Source organism: Lepus europaeus, chromosome 19 (genome assembly GCF_033115175.1).
Source record: "Lepus europaeus isolate LE1 chromosome 19, mLepTim1.pri, whole genome shotgun sequence".
Classification (NCBI taxonomy): Eukaryota; Metazoa; Chordata; class Mammalia; order Lagomorpha; family Leporidae; genus Lepus; species Lepus europaeus.
Window position 1 is genome coordinate 33211323 of NC_084845.1, and position 18166 is coordinate 33229488.

Genomic DNA, 18166 nt, shown 5'->3' on the forward strand with positions numbered 1-18166 from the left:
CAGAACTCCCGTAGCTTGCGTCTCTCATCACTCACGTTATAGAACTCCATATGCTGGGTTTCCTACACTCAGGGTACAGTAATCCCGCATCTTGCGCATGCCTACTGCCAGGTGCAGAACTCTCGTAAACTGCTTCATTCCATACCTCCATACACAATAGTCATAAGCTGCATCTAACTACACTCACACTGCAGAAATCCCGTAACCATTTCTTCTACACTCAGGCAACAGAATTCCCGCATCTTGCGTATGCCTACTGCCAGGCTGCAGAACTCTCGTAAACTGCTTCATTCCATACCTCCATACGAATAGTCATAAGCTGCGTCCTACTATGCTCACGTTACAGAAATACTGTAAGCTGTGTTTCCTACTCTCAGGCTACCGAAATCCCACATCTTGTGTATGCCTACTGCCAGGCTGGAGAACTCTTGTAAACTGCTACATTCCACACGTCTGATACAGAACTCCACTAAGCTGCTTCTCACAGAACTCATGTTAGGGAACTCCTGTAACTGCTTTTGCTACACTCAGGCTACAGAAATCCAGTATCCTGCGTTTGCCTACTCACAGGCAGAAGACTAGTGGAAAGTGCTAGGTCCCATATTTCTATACCGAGCTCCTGTAAGCTGTGTCGCTCAACACTACTGCTACAGAACTCCGGTAAGCTGCGTTTCCTACACTCAGGCTACAGAAATCTGGCATCTGGCATATTCCTCCTGCTAGTCTGCAGAAACTTTGTGAACTGCTATGTTCCACACTTATGATACATATCTCCCATAAGCTGCTACATTCCACACTTCTGATACATAACGCCCATAAGCTGCTTCTCACAGAACTCATGCTACAGAACACCCGTAAACTGCTTTTGCTACACTCAGGCTACAGAAACCCCACATCTTGCGTATGCGTACTCCCAGGCTACAGAATTATTGTAAACGGCTTCATTCCATAGTGCATATGGAACTCCCGCAAGCTGCATCTCTGGTAAACGGCTACTTTCCAAACCTCTGACACAGAACACCCATAAGCTGCGTTTCCTACACTCATTTTACAGAACTCCCGTTAGCTGCTTTTCCTACCGTCAGACCACAGAAATCAAGCATACTGCATATGCCTTCTCCCAGGCAGAAGAACTACTGTAAACTGCTATGTCCCATAGTTCCATACAGAGCTCCCGTCAGCTGCATCTCACAACAACACATGTTACAGAACTCCTGTAAGGTGCATTTCCTACACTCAGGATTACAAAAATTCCGAATCTTGCGTATGCCTACTGCCAGGCTGAAGAACTCTTGTAAACTGCTACATTCCACACGTCTGATACAGAACTCCACTAAGCTGCTTCTCACAGAACTCACGTTAGGGAACTCCTGTAACTGCTTTCGCTACACTCAGGCTACAAAATCCAGTATCCTGCGTTTGCCTATTCCCAGGCTGAAGAACTCTTTTCAACTGCTTCATTCCAAACATCCATACAGAATTCCCGTAAGTTGCATCTCACAGCACTCATGTTGCAGAACTCCTGTAAACTGCGTTTCCTACTCAGGCTACAGAAATTCCGCATCTTGCCTATGCCTACCGCCAGGCTGAAGAACTCTTGTAAACTGCTTCATTCCATAGCACGCTACAGAACTCCCGTAGCTTGCGTCTCTCATCACTCACGTTATAGAACTCCATATGCTGGGTTTCCTACACTCAGGGTACAGTAATCCCGCATCTTGCGCATGCCTACTGCCAGGTGCAGAACTCTCGTAAACTGCTTCATTCCATACCTCCATACACAATAGTCATAAGCTGCATCTAACTACACTCACACTGCAGAAATCCCGTAACCATTTCTTCTACACTCAGGCAACAGAATTCCCGCATCTTGCGTATGCCTACTGCCAGGCTGCAGAACTCTCGTAAACTGCTTCATTCCATACCTCCATACGAATAGTCATAAGCTGCGTCCTACTATGCTCACGTTACAGAAATACTGTAAGCTGTGTTTCCTACTCTCAGGCTACCGAAATCCCACATCTTGTGTATGCCTACTGCCAGGCTGGAGAACTCTTGTAAACTGCTACATTCCACACGTCTGATACAGAACTCCACTAAGCTGCTTCTCACAGAACTCATGTTAGGGAACTCCTGTAACTGCTTTTGCTACACTCAGGCTACAGAAATCCAGTATCCTGCGTTTGCCTACTCACAGGCAGAAGACTAGTGGAAAGTGCTAGGTCCCATATTTCTATACCGAGCTCCTGTAAGCTGTGTCGCTCAACACTACTGCTACAGAACTCCGGTAAGCTGCGTTTCCTACACTCAGGCTACAGAAATCTGGCATCTGGCATATTCCTCCTGCTAGTCTGCAGAAACTTTGTGAACTGCTATGTTCCACACTTATGATACATATCTCCCATAAGCTGCTACATTCCACACTTCTGATACATAACGCCCATAAGCTGCTTCTCACAGAACTCATGCTACAGAACACCCGTAAACTGCTTTTGCTACACTCAGGCTACAGAAACCCCACATCTTGCGTATGCGTACTCCCAGGCTACAGAATTATTGTAAACGGCTTCATTCCATAGTGCATATGGAACTCCCGCAAGCTGCATCTCTGGTAAACGGCTACTTTCCAAGCCTCTGACACAGAACACCCATAAGCTGCGTTTCCTACACTCATTTTACAGAACTCCCGTTAGCTGCTTTTCCTACCGTCAGACCACAGAAATCAAGCATACTGCATATGCCTTCTCCCAGGCAGAAGAACTACTGTAAACTGCTATGTCCCATAGTTCCATACAGAGCTCCCTTCAGCTGCATCTCACAACGACACATGTTACAGAACTCCTGTAAGATGCATTTCCTACACTCAGGATACAAAAATTCCGAATCTTGCGTATGCCTACTGCCAGGCTGAAGAACTCTTGTAAACTGCTACATTCCACACGTCTGATACAGAACTCCACTAAGCTGCTTCTCACAGAACTCACGTTAGGGAACTCCTGTAACTGCTTTCGCTACACTCAGGCTACAAAATCCAGTATCCTGCGTTTGCCTACTCACAGGCAGAAGACTAGTGGAAAGTGCTAGGTCCCATATTTCTATACCGAGCTCCTGTAAGCTGTGTCGCTCAACACTACTGCTACAGAACTCCGGTAAGCTGCGTTTCCTACACTCAGGCTACAGAAATCTGGCATCTGGCATATTCCTCCTGCTAGTCTGCAGAAACTTTGTGAACTGCTATGTTCCACACTTATGATACATATCTCCCATAAGCTGCTACATTCCACACTTCTGATACATAACGCCCATAAGCTGCTTCTCACAGAACTCATGCTACAGAACACCCGTAAACTGCTTTTGCTACACTCAGGCTACAGAAACCCCACATCTTGCGTATGCGTACTCCCAGGCTACAGAATTATTGTAAACGGCTTCATTCCATAGTGCATATGGAACTCCCGCAAGCTGCATCTCTGGTAAACGGCTACTTTCCAAACCTCTGACACAGAACACCCATAAGCTGCGTTTCCTACACTCATTTTACAGAACTCCCGTTAGCTGCTTTTCCTACCGTCAGACCACAGAAATCAAGCATACTGCATATGCCTTCTCCCAGGCAGAAGAACTACTGTAAACTGCTATGTCCCATAGTTCCATACAGAGATCCCGTCAGCTGCATCTCACAACAACACATGTTACAGAACTCCTGTAAGGTGCATTTCCTACACTCAGGATTACAAAAATTCCGAATCTTGCGTATGCCTACTGCCAGGCTGAAGAACTCTTGTAAACTGCTACATTCCACACGTCTGATACAGAACTCCACTAAGCTGCTTCTCACAGAACTCACGTTAGGGAACTCCTGTAACTGCTTTCGCTACACTCAGGCTACAAAATCCAGTATCCTGCGTTTGCCTATTCCCAGGCTGAAGAACTCTTTTCAACTGCTTCATTCCAAACATCCATACAGAATTCCCGTAAGTTGCATCTCACAGCACTCATGTTGCAGAACTCCTGTAAACTGCGTTTCCTACTCAGGCTACAGAAATTCCGCATCTTGCCTATGCCTACCGCCAGGCTGAAGAACTCTTGTAAACTGCTTCATTCCATAGCACGCTACAGAACTCCCGTAGCTTGCGTCTCTCATCACTCACGTTATAGAACTCCATATGCTGGGTTTCCTACACTCAGGGTACAGTAATCCCGCATCTTGCGCATGCCTACTGCCAGGTGCAGAACTCTCGTAAACTGCTTCATTCCATACCTCCATACACAATAGTCATAAGCTGCATCTAACTACACTCACACTGCAGAAATCCCGTAACCATTTCTTCTACACTCAGGCAACAGAATTCCCGCATCTTGCGTATGCCTACTGCCAGGCTGCAGAACTCTCGTAAACTGCTTCATTCCATACCTCCATACGAATAGTCATAAGCTGCGTCCTACTATGCTCACGTTACAGAAATACTGTAAGCTGTGTTTCCTACTCTCAGGCTACCGAAATCCCACATCTTGTGTATGCCTACTGCCAGGCTGGAGAACTCTTGTAAACTGCTACATTCCACACGTCTGATACAGAACTCCACTAAGCTGCTTCTCACAGAACTCATGTTAGGGAACTCCTGTAACTGCTTTTGCTACACTCAGGCTACAGAAATCCAGTATCCTGCGTTTGCCTACTCACAGGCAGAAGACTAGTGGAAAGTGCTAGGTCCCATATTTCTATACCGAGCTCCTGTAAGTTGTGTCGCTCAACACTACTGCTACAGAACTCCGGTAAGCTGCGTTTCCTACACTCAGGCTACAGAAATCTGGCATCTGGCATATTCCTCCTGCTAGTCTGCAGAAACTTTGTGAACTGCTATGTTCCACACTTATGATACATATCTCCCATAAGCTGCTACATTCCACACTTCTGATACATAACGCCCATAAGCTGCTTCTCACAGAACTCATGCTACAGAACACCCGTAAACTGCTTTTGCTACACTCAGGCTACAGAAACCCCACATCTTGCGTATGCGTACTCCCAGGCTACAGAATTATTGTAAACGGCTTCATTCCATAGTGCATATGGAACTCCCGCAAGCTGCATCTCTGGTAAACGGCTACTTTCCAAACCTCTGACACAGAACACCCATAAGCTGCGTTTCCTACACTCATTTTACAGAACTCCCGTTAGCTGCTTTTCCTACTGTCAGACCACAGAAATCAAGCATACTGCATATGCCTTCTCCCAGGCAGAAGAACTACTGTAAACTGCTATGTCCCATAGTTCCATACAGAGCTCCCGTCAGCTGCATCTCACAACAACACATGTTACAGAACTCCTGTAAGGTGCATTTCCTACACTCAGGATTACAAAAATTCCGAATCTTGCGTATGCCTACTGCCAGGCTGAAGAACTCTTGTAAACTGCTACATTCCACACGTCTGATACAGAACTCCACTAAGCTGCTTCTCACAGAACTCACGTTAGGGAACTCCTGTAACTGCTTTCGCTACACTCAGGCTACAAAATCCAGTATCCTGCGTTTGCCTATTCCCAGGCTGAAGAACTCTTTTCAACTGCTTCATTCCAAACATCCATACAGAATTCCCGTAAGTTGCATCTCACAGCACTCATGTTGCAGAACTCCTGTAAACTGCGTTTCCTACTCAGGCTACAGAAATTCCGCATCTTGCCTATGCCTACCGCCAGGCTGAAGAACTCTTGTAAACTGCTTCATTCCATAGCACGCTACAGAACTCCCGTAGCTTGCGTCTCTCATCACTCACGTTATAGAACTCCATATGCTGGGTTTCCTACACTCAGGGTACAGTAATCCCGCATCTTGCGCATGCCTACTGCCAGGTGCAGAACTCTCGTAAACTGCTTCATTCCATACCTCCATACACAATAGTCATAAGCTGCATCTAACTACACTCACACTGCAGAAATCCCGTAACCATTTCTTCTACACTCAGGCAACAGAATTCCCGCATCTTGCGTATGCCTACTGCCAGGCTGCAGAACTCTCGTAAACTGCTTCATTCCATACCTCCATACGAATAGTCATAAGCTGCGTCCTACTATGCTCACGTTACAGAAATACTGTAAGCTGTGTTTCCTACTCTCAGGCTACCGAAATCCCACATCTTGTGTATGCCTACTGCCAGGCTGGAGAACTCTTGTAAACTGCTACATTCCACACGTCTGATACAGAACTCCACTAAGCTGCTTCTCACAGAACTCATGTTAGGGAACTCCTGTAACTGCTTTTGCTACACTCAGGCTACAGAAATCCAGTATCCTGCGTTTGCCTACTCACAGGCAGAAGACTAGTGGAAAGTGCTAGGTCCCATATTTCTATACCGAGCTCCTGTAAGCTGTGTCGCTCAACACTACTGCTACAGAACTCCGGTAAGCTGCGTTTCCTACACTCAGGCTACAGAAATCTGGCATCTGGCATATTCCTCCTGCTAGTCTGCAGAAACTTTGTGAACTGCTATGTTCCACACTTATGATACATATCTCCCATAAGCTGCTACATTCCACACTTCTGATACATAACGCCCATAAGCTGCTTCTCACAGAACTCATGCTACAGAACACCCGTAAACTGCTTTTGCTACACTCAGGCTACAGAAACCCCACATCTTGCGTATGCGTACTCCCAGGCTACAGAATTATTGTAAACGGCTTCATTCCATAGTGCATATGGAACTCCCGCAAGCTGCATCTCTGGTAAACGGCTACTTTCCAAACCTCTGACACAGAACACCCATAAGCTGCGTTTCCTACACTCATTTTACAGAACTCCCGTTAGCTGCTTTTCCTACCGTCAGACCACAGAAATCAAGCATACTGCATATGCCTTCTCCCAGGCAGAAGAACTACTGTAAACTGCTATGTCCCATAGTTCCATACAGAGCTCCCGTCAGCTGCATCTCACAACAACACATGTTACAGAACTCCTGTAAGGTGCATTTCCTACACTCAGGATTACAAAAATTCCGAATCTTGCGTATGCCTACTGCCAGGCTGAAGAACTCTTGTAAACTGCTACATTCCACACGTCTGATACAGAACTCCACTAAGCTGCTTCTCACAGAACTCACGTTAGGGAACTCCTGTAACTGCTTTCGCTACACTCAGGCTACAAAATCCAGTATCCTGCGTTTGCCTATTCCCAGGCTGAAGAACTCTTTTCAACTGCTTCATTCCAAACATCCATACAGAATTCCCGTAAGTTGCATCTCACAGCACTCATGTTGCAGAACTCCTGTAAACTGCGTTTCCTACTCAGGCTACAGAAATTCCGCATCTTGCCTATGCCTACCGCCAGGCTGAAGAACTCTTGTAAACTGCTTCATTCCATAGCACGCTACAGAACTCCCGTAGCTTGCGTCTCTCATCACTCACGTTATAGAACTCCATATGCTGGGTTTCCTACACTCAGGGTACAGTAATCCCGCATCTTGCGCATGCCTACTGCCAGGTGCAGAACTCTCGTAAACTGCTTCATTCCATACCTCCATACACAATAGTCATAAGCTGCATCTAACTACACTCACACTGCAGAAATCCCGTAACCATTTCTTCTACACTCAGGCAACAGAATTCCCGCATCTTGCGTATGCCTACTGCCAGGCTGCAGAACTCTCGTAAACTGCTTCATTCCATACCTCCATACGAATAGTCATAAGCTGCGTCCTACTATGCTCACGTTACAGAAATACTGTAAGCTGTGTTTCCTACTCTCAGGCTACCGAAATCCCACATCTTGTGTATGCCTACTGCCAGGCTGGAGAACTCTTGTAAACTGCTACATTCCACACGTCTGATACAGAACTCCACTAAGCTGCTTCTCACAGAACTCATGTTAGGGAACTCCTGTAACTGCTTTTGCTACACTCAGGCTACAGAAATCCAGTATCCTGCGTTTGCCTACTCACAGGCAGAAGACTAGTGGAAAGTGCTAGGTCCCATATTTCTATACCGAGCTCCTGTAAGCTGTGTCGCTCAACACTACTGCTACAGAACTCCGGTAAGCTGCGTTTCCTACACTCAGGCTACAGAAATCTGGCATCTGGCATATTCCTCCTGCTAGTCTGCAGAAACTTTGTGAACTGCTATGTTCCACACTTATGATACATATCTCCCATAAGCTGCTACATTCCACACTTCTGATACATAACGCCCATAAGCTGCTTCTCACAGAACTCATGCTACAGAACACCCGTAAACTGCTTTTGCTACACTCAGGCTACAGAAACCCCACATCTTGCGTATGCGTACTCCCAGGCTACAGAATTATTGTAAACGGCTTCATTCCATAGTGCATATGGAACTCCCGCAAGCTGCATCTCTGGTAAACGGCTACTTTCCAAACCTCTGACACAGAACACCCATAAGCTGCGTTTCCTACACTCATTTTACAGAACTCCCGTTAGCTGCTTCTCCTACCGTCAGACCACAGAAATCAAGCATACTGCATATGCCTTCTCCCAGGCAGAAGAACTACTGTAAACTGCTATGTCCCATAGTTCCATACAGAGCTCCCGTCAGCTGCATCTCACAACAACACATGTTACAGAACTCCTGTAAGATGCATTTCCTACACTCAGGATACAAAAATTCCGAATCTTGCGTATGCCTACTGCCAGGCTGAAGAACTCTTGTAAACTGCTACATTCCACACGTCTGATACAGAACTCCACTAAGCTGCTTCTCACAGAACTCACGTTAGGGAACTCCTGTAACTGCTTTCGCTACACTCAGGCTACAAAATCCAGTATCCTGCGTTTGCCTACTCACAGGCAGAAGACTAGTGGAAAGTGCTAGGTCCCATATTTCTATACCGAGCTCCTGTAAGCTGTGTCGCTCAACACTACTGCTACAGAACTCCGGTAAGCTGCGTTTCCTACACTCAGGCTACAGAAATCTGGCATCTGGCATATTCCTCCTGCTAGTCTGCAGAAACTTTGTGAACTGCTATGTTCCACACTTATGATACATATCTCCCATAAGCTGCTACATTCCACACTTTTGATACATAACGCCCATAAGCTGCTTCTCACAGAACTCATGCTACAGAACACCCGTAAACTGCTTTTGCTACACTCAGGCTACAGAAACCCCACATCTTGCGTATGCGTACTCCCAGGCTACAGAATTATTGTAAACGGCTTCATTCCATAGTGCATATGGAACTCCCGCAAGCTGCATCTCTGGTAAACGGCTACTTTCCAAACCTCTGACACAGAACACCCATAAGCTGCGTTTCCTACACTCATTTTACAGAACTCCCGTTAGCTGCTTCTCCTACCGTCAGACCACAGAAATCAAGCATACTGCATATGCCTTCTCCCAGGCAGAAGAACTACTGTAAACTGCTATGTCCCATAGTTCCATACAGAGATCCCGTCAGCTGCATCTCACAACAACACATGTTACAGAACTCCTGTAAGGTGCATTTCCTACACTCAGGATTACAAAAATTCCGAATCTTGCGTATGCCTACTGCCAGGCTGAAGAACTCTTGTAAACTGCTACATTCCACACGTCTGATACAGAACTCCACTAAGCTGCTTCTCACAGAACTCACGTTAGGGAACTCCTGTAACTGCTTTCGCTACACTCAGGCTACAAAATCCAGTATCCTGCGTTTGCCTATTCCCAGGCTGAAGAACTCTTTTCAACTGCTTCATTCCAAACATCCATACAGAATTCCCGTAAGTTGCATCTCACAGCACTCATGTTGCAGAACTCCTGTAAACTGCGTTTCCTACTCAGGCTACAGAAATTCCGCATCTTGCCTATGCCTACCGCCAGGCTGAAGAACTCTTGTAAACTGCTTCATTCCATAGCACGCTACAGAACTCCCGTAGCTTGCGTCTCTCATCACTCACGTTATAGAACTCCATATGCTGGGTTTCCTACACTCAGGGTACAGTAATCCCGCATCTTGCGCATGCCTACTGCCAGGTGCAGAACTCTCGTAAACTGCTTCATTCCATACCTCCATACACAATAGTCATAAGCTGCATCTAACTACACTCACACTGCAGAAATCCCGTAACCATTTCTTCTACACTCAGGCAACAGAATTCCCGCATCTTGCGTATGCCTACTGCCAGGCTGCAGAACTCTCGTAAACTGCTTCATTCCATACCTCCATACGAATAGTCATAAGCTGCGTCCTACTATGCTCACGTTACAGAAATACTGTAAGCTGTGTTTCCTACTCTCAGGCTACCGAAATCCCACATCTTGTGTATGCCTACTGCCAGGCTGGAGAACTCTTGTAAACTGCTACATTCCACACGTCTGATACAGAACTCCACTAAGCTGCTTCTCACAGAACTCATGTTAGGGAACTCCTGTAACTGCTTTTGCTACACTCAGGCTACAGAAATCCAGTATCCTGCGTTTGCCTACTCACAGGCAGAAGACTAGTGGAAAGTGCTAGGTCCCATATTTCTATACCGAGCTCCTGTAAGCTGTGTCGCTCAACACTACTGCTACAGAACTCCGGTAAGCTGCGTTTCCTACACTCAGGCTACAGAAATCTGGCATCTGGCATATTCCTCCTGCTAGTCTGCAGAAACTTTGTGAACTGCTATGTTCCACACTTATGATACATATCTCCCATAAGCTGCTACATTCCACACTTCTGATACATAACGCCCATAAGCTGCTTCTCACAGAACTCATGCTACAGAACACCCGTAAACTGCTTTTGCTACACTCAGGCTACAGAAACCCCACATCTTGCGTATGCGTACTCCCAGGCTACAGAATTATTGTAAACGGCTTCATTCCATAGTGCATATGGAACTCCCGCAAGCTGCATCTCTGGTAAACGGCTACTTTCCAAACCTCTGACACAGAACACCCATAAGCTGCGTTTCCTACACTCATTTTACAGAACTCCCGTTAGCTGCTTTTCCTACCGTCAGACCACAGAAATCAAGCATACTGCATATGCCTTCTCCCAGGCAGAAGAACTACTGTAAACTGCTATGTCCCATAGTTCCATACAGAGCTCCCGTCAGCTGCATCTCACAACAACACATGTTACAGAACTCCTGTAAGGTGCATTTCCTACACTCAGGATTACAAAAATTCCGAATCTTGCGTATGCCTACTGCCAGGCTGAAGAACTCTTGTAAACTGCTACATTCCACACGTCTGATACAGAACTCCACTAAGCTGCTTCTCACAGAACTCACGTTAGGGAACTCCTGTAACTGCTTTCGCTACACTCAGGCTACAAAATCCAGTATCCTGCGTTTGCCTATTCCCAGGCTGAAGAACTCTTTTCAACTGCTTCATTCCAAACATCCATACAGAATTCCCGTAAGTTGCATCTCACAGCACTCATGTTGCAGAACTCCTGTAAACTGCGTTTCCTACTCAGGCTACAGAAATTCCGCATCTTGCCTATGCCTACCGCCAGGCTGAAGAACTCTTGTAAACTGCTTCATTCCATAGCACGCTACAGAACTCCCGTAGCTTGCGTCTCTCATCACTCACGTTATAGAACTCCATATGCTGGGTTTCCTACACTCAGGGTACAGTAATCCCGCATCTTGCGCATGCCTACTGCCAGGTGCAGAACTCTCGTAAACTGCTTCATTCCATACCTCCATACACAATAGTCATAAGCTGCATCTAACTACACTCACACTGCAGAAATCCCGTAACCATTTCTTCTACACTCAGGCAACAGAATTCCCGCATCTTGCGTATGCCTACTGCCAGGCTGCAGAACTCTCGTAAACTGCTTCATTCCATACCTCCATACGAATAGTCTTAAGCTGCGTCCTACTATGCTCACATTACAGAAATACTGTAAGCTGTGTTTCCTACTCTCAGGCTACCGAAATCCCACATCTTGTGTATGCCTACTGCCAGGCTGGAGAACTCTTGTAAACTGCTTCATTCCATAGCACGCTACAGAACTCCCGTAGCTTGCGTCTCTCATCACTCACGTTATAGAACTCCATATGCTGGGTTTCCTACACTCAGGGTACAGTAATCCCGCATCTTGCGCATGCCTACTGCCAGGTGCAGAACTCTCGTAAACTGCTTCATTCCATACCTCCATACACAATAGTCATAAGCTGCATCTAACTACACTCACACTGCAGAAATCCCGTAACCATTTCTTCTACACTCAGGCAACAGAATTCCCGCATCTTGCGTATGCCTACTGCCAGGCTGCAGAACTCTCGTAAACTGCTTCATTCCATACCTCCATACGAATAGTCATAAGCTGCGTCCTACTATGCTCACGTTACAGAAATACTGTAAGCTGTGTTTCCTACTCTCAGGCTACCGAAATCCCACATCTTGTGTATGCCTACTGCCAGGCTGGAGAACTCTTGTAAACTGCTACATTCCACACGTCTGATACAGAACTCCACTAAGCTGCTTCTCACAGAACTTATGTTAGGGAACTCCTGTAACTGCTTTTGCTACACTCAGGCTACAGAAATCCAGTATCTTGCGTTTGCCTACTCACAGGCAGAAGACTAGTGGAAAGTGCTAGGTCCCATATTTCGATACCGAGCTCCTGTAAGCTGTGTCGCTCAACACTACTGCTACAGAACTCCGGTAAGCTGCGTTTCCTACACTCAGGCTACAGAAATCTGGCATCTGGCATATTCCTCCTGCTAGTCTGCAGAAACTTTGTGAACTGCTATGTTCCACACTTATGATACATATCTTCCATAAGCTGCTACATTCCACACTTCTGATACATAACGCCCATAAGCTGCTTCTCACAGAACTCATGCTACAGAACACCCGTAAACTGCTTTTGCTACACTCAGGCTACAGAAACCCCACATCTTGCGTATGCGTACTCCCAGGCTACAGAATTATTGTAAACGGCTTCATTCCATAGTGCATATGGAACTCCCGCAAGCTGCATCTCTGGTAAACGGCTACTTTCCAAACCTCTGACACAGAACACCCATAAGCTGCGTTTCCTACACTCATTTTACAGAACTCCCGTTAGCTGCTTTTCCTACCGTCAGACCACAGAAATCAAGCATACTGCATATGCCTTCTCCCAGGCAGAAGAACTACTGTAAACTGCTATGTCCCATAGTTCCATACAGAGCTCCCGTCAGCTGCATCTCACAACAACACATGTTACAGAACTCCTGTAAGGTGCATTTCCTACACTCAGGATACAAAAATTCCGAATCTTGCGTATGCCTACTGCCAGGCTGAAGAACTCTTGTAAACTGCTACATTCCACACGTCTGATACAGAACTCCACTAAGCTGCTTCTCACAGAACTCACGTTAGGGAACTCCTGTAACTGCTTTCGCTACACTCAGGCTACAAAATCCAGTATCCTGCGTTTGCCTACTCACAGGCAGAAGACTAGTGGAAAGTGCTAGGTCCCATATTTCTATACCGAGCTCCTGTAAGCTGTGTCGCTCAACACTACTGCTACAGAACTCCGGTAAGCTGCGTTTCCTACACTCAGGCTACAGAAATCTGGCATCTGGCATATTCCTCCTGCTAGTCTGCAGAAACTTTGTGAACTGCTATGTTCCACACTTATGATACATATCTCCCATAAGCTGCTACATTCCACACTTCTGATACATAACGCCCATAAGCTGCTTCTCACAGAACTCATGCTACAGAACACCCGTAAACTGCTTTTGCTACACTCAGGCTACAGAAACCCCACATCTTGCGTATGCGTACTCCCAGGCTACAGAATTATTGTAAACGGCTTCATTCCATAGTGCATATGGAACTCCCGCAAGCTGCATCTCTGGTAAACGGCTACTTTCCAAACCTCTGACACAGAACACCCATAAGCTGCGTTTCCTACACTCATTTTACAGAACTCCCGTTAGCTGCTTCTCCTACCGTCAGACCACAGAAATCAAGCATACTGCATATGCCTTCTCCCAGGCAGAAGAACTACTGTAAACTGCTATGTCCCATAGTTCCATACAGAGATCCCGTCAGCTGCATCTCACAACAACACATGTTACAGAACTCCTGTAAGGTGCATTTCCTACACTCAGGATTACAAAAATTCCGAATCTTGCGTATGCCTACTGCCAGGCTGAAGAACTCTTGTAAACTGCTACATTCCACACGTCTGATACAGAACTCCACTAAGCTGCTTCTCACAGAACTCACGTTAGGGAACTCCTGTAACTGCTTTCGCTACACTCAGGCTACAAAATCCAGTATCCTGCGTTTGCCTATTCCCAGGCTGAAGAACTCTTTTCAACTGCTTCATTCCAAACATCCATACAGAATTCCCGTAAGTTGCATCTCACAGCACTCATGTTGCAGAACTCCTGTAAACTGCGTTTCCTACTCAGGCTACAGAAATTCCGCATCTTGCCTATGCCTACCGCCAGGCTGAAGAACTCTTGTAAACTGCTTCATTCCATAGCACGCTACAGAACTCCCGTAGCTTGCGTCTCTCATCACTCACGTTATAGAACTCCATATGCTGGGTTTCCTACACTCAGGGTACAGTAATCCCGCATCTTGCGCATGCCTACTGCCAGGTGCAGAACTCTCGTAAACTGCTTCATTCCATACCTCCATACACAATAGTCATAAGCTGCATCTAACTACACTCACACTGCAGAAATCCCGTAACCATTTCTTCTACACTCAGGCAACAGAATTCCCGCATCTTGCGTATGCCTACTGCCAGGCTGCAGAACTCTCGTAAACTGCTTCATTCCATACCTCCATACGAATAGTCATAAGCTGCGTCCTACTATGCTCACGTTACAGAAATACTGTAAGCTGTGTTTCCTACTCTCAGGCTACCGAAATCCCACATCTTGTGTATGCCTACTGCCAGGCTGGAGAACTCTTGTAAACTGCTACATTCCACACGTCTGATACAGAACTCCACTAAGCTGCTTCTCACAGAACTCATGTTAGGGAACTCCTGTAACTGCTTTTGCTACACTCAGGCTACAGAAATCCAGTATCCTGCGTTTGCCTACTCACAGGCAGAAGACTAGTGGAAAGTGCTAGGTCCCATATTTCTATACCGAGCTCCTGTAAGCTGTGTCGCTCAACACTACTGCTACAGAACTCCGGTAAGCTGCGTTTCCTACACTCAGGCTACAGAAATCTGGCATCTGGCATATTCCTCCTGCTAGTCTGCAGAAACTTTGTGAACTGCTATGTTCCACACTTATGATACATATCTCCCATAAGCTGCTACATTCCACACTTCTGATACATAACGCCCATAAGCTGCTTCTCACAGAACTCATGCTACAGAACACCCGTAAACTGCTTTTGCTACACTCAGGCTACAGAAACCCCACATCTTGCGTATGCGTACTCCCAGGCTACAGAATTATTGTAAACGGCTTCATTCCATAGTGCATATGGAACTCCCGCAAGCTGCATCTCTGGTAAACGGCTACTTTCCAAACCTCTGACACAGAACACCCATAAGCTGCGTTTCCTACACTCATTTTACAGAACTCCCGTTAGCTGCTTCTCCTACCGTCAGACCACAGAAATCAAGCATACTGCATATGCCTTCTCCCAGGCAGAAGAACTACTGTAAACTGCTATGTCCCATAGTTCCATACAGAGATCCCGTCAGCTGCATCTCACAACAACACATGTTACAGAACTCCTGTAAGGTGCATTTCCTACACTCAGGATTACAAAAATTCCGAATCTTGCGTATGCCTACTGCCAGGCTGAAGAACTCTTGTAAACTGCTACATTCCACACGTCTGATACAGAACTCCACTAAGCTGCTTCTCACAGAACTCACGTTAGGGAACTCCTGTAACTGCTTTCGCTACACTCAGGCTACAAAATCCAGTATCCTGCGTTTGCCTATTCCCAGGCTGAAGAACTCTTTTCAACTGCTTCATTCCAAACATCCATACAGAATTCCCGTAAGTTGCATCTCACAGCACTCATGTTGCAGAACTCCTGTAAACTGCGTTTCCTACTCAGGCTACAGAAATTCCGCATCTTGCCTATGCCTACCGCCAGGCTGAAGAACTCTTGTAAACTGCTTCATTCCATAGCACGCTACAGAACTCCCGTAGCTTGCGTCTCTCATCACTCACGTTATAGAACTCCATATGCTGGGTTTCCTACACTCAGGGTACAGTAATCCCGCATCTTGCGCATGCCTACTGCCAGGTGCAGAACTCTCGTAAACTGCTTCATTCCATACCTCCATACACAATAGTCATAAGCTGCATCTAACTACACTCACACTGCAGAAATCCCGTAACCATTTCTTCTACACTCAGGCAACAGAATTCCCGCATCTTGCGTATGCCTACTGCCAGGCTGCAGAACTCTCGTAAACTGCTTCATTCCATACCTCCATACGAATAGTCATAAGCTGCGTCCTACTATGCTCACGTTACAGAAATACTGTAAGCTGTGTTTCCTACTCTCAGGCTACCGAAATCCCACATCTTGTGTATGCCTACTGCCAGGCTGGAGAACTCTTGTAAACTGCTACATTCCACACGTCTGATACAGAACTCCACTAAGCTGCTTCTCACAGAACTCATGTTAGGGAACTCCTGTAACTGCTTTTGCTACACTCAGGCTACAGAAATCCAGTATCCTGCGTTTGCCTACTCACAGGCAGAAGACTAGTGGAAAGTGCTAGGTCCCATATTTCTATACCGAGCTCCTGTAAGCTGTGTCGCTCAACACTACTGCTACAGAACTCCGGTAAGCTGCGTTTCCTACACTCAGGCTACAGAAATCTGGCATCTGGCATATTCCTCCTGCTAGTCTGCAGAAACTTTGTGAACTGCTATGTTCCACACTTATGATACATATCTCCCATAAGCTGCTACATTCCACACTTCTGATACATAACGCCCATAAGCTGCTTCTCACAGAACTCATGCTACAGAACACCCGTAAACTGCTTTTGCTACACTCAGGCTACAGAAACCCCACATCTTGCGTATGCGTACTCCCAGGCTACAGAATTATTGTAAACGGCTTCATTCCATAGTGCATATGGAACTCCCGCAAGCTGCATCTCTGGTAAACGGCTACTTTCCAAACCTCTGACACAGAACACCCATAAGCTGCGTTTCCTACACTCATTTTACAGAACTCCCGTTAGCTGCTTTTCCTACCGTCAGACCACAGAAATCAAGCATACTGCATATGCCTTCTCCCAGGCAGAAGAACTACTGTAAACTGCTATGTCCCATAGTTCCATACAGAGCTCCCGTCAGCTGCATCTCACAACAACACATGTTACAGAACTCCTGTAAGGTGCATTTCCTACACTCAGGATTACAAAAATTCCGAATCTTGCGTATGCCTACTGCCAGGCTGAAGAACTCTTGTAAACTGCTACATTCCACACGTCTGATACAGAACTCCACTAAGCTGCTTCTCACAGAACTCACGTTAGGGAACTCCTGTAACTGCTTTCGCTACACTCAGGCTACAAAATCCAGTATCCTGCGTTTGCCTATTCCCAGGCTGAAGAACTCTTTTCAACTGCTTCATTCCAAACATCCATACAGAATTCCCGTAAGTTGCATCTCACAGCACTCATGTTGCAGAACTCCTGTAAACTGCGTTTCCTACTCAGGCTACAGAAATTCCGCATCTTGCCTATGCCTACCGCCAGGCTGAAGAACTCTTGTAAACTGCTTCATTCCATAGCACGCTACAGAACTCCCGTAGCTTGCGTCTCTCATCACTCACGTTATAGAACTCCATATGCTGGGTTTCCTACACTCAGGGTACAGTAATCCCGCATCTTGCGCATGCCTACTGCCAGGTGCAGAACTCTCGTAAACTGCTTCATTCCATACCTCCATACACAATAGTCATAAGCTGCATCTAACTACACTCACACTGCAGAAATCCCGTAACCATTTCTTCTACACTCAGGCAACAGAATTCCCGCATCTTGCGTATGCCTACTGCCAGGCTGCAGAACTCTCGTAAACTGCTTCATTCCATACCTCCATACGAATAGTCATAAGCTGCGTCCTACTATGCTCACGTTACAGAAATACTGTAAGCTGTGTTTCCTACTCTCAGGCTACCGAAATCCCACATCTTGTGTATGCCTACTGCCAGGCTGGAGAACTCTTGTAAACTGCTACATTCCACACGTCTGATACAGAACTCCACTAAGCTGCT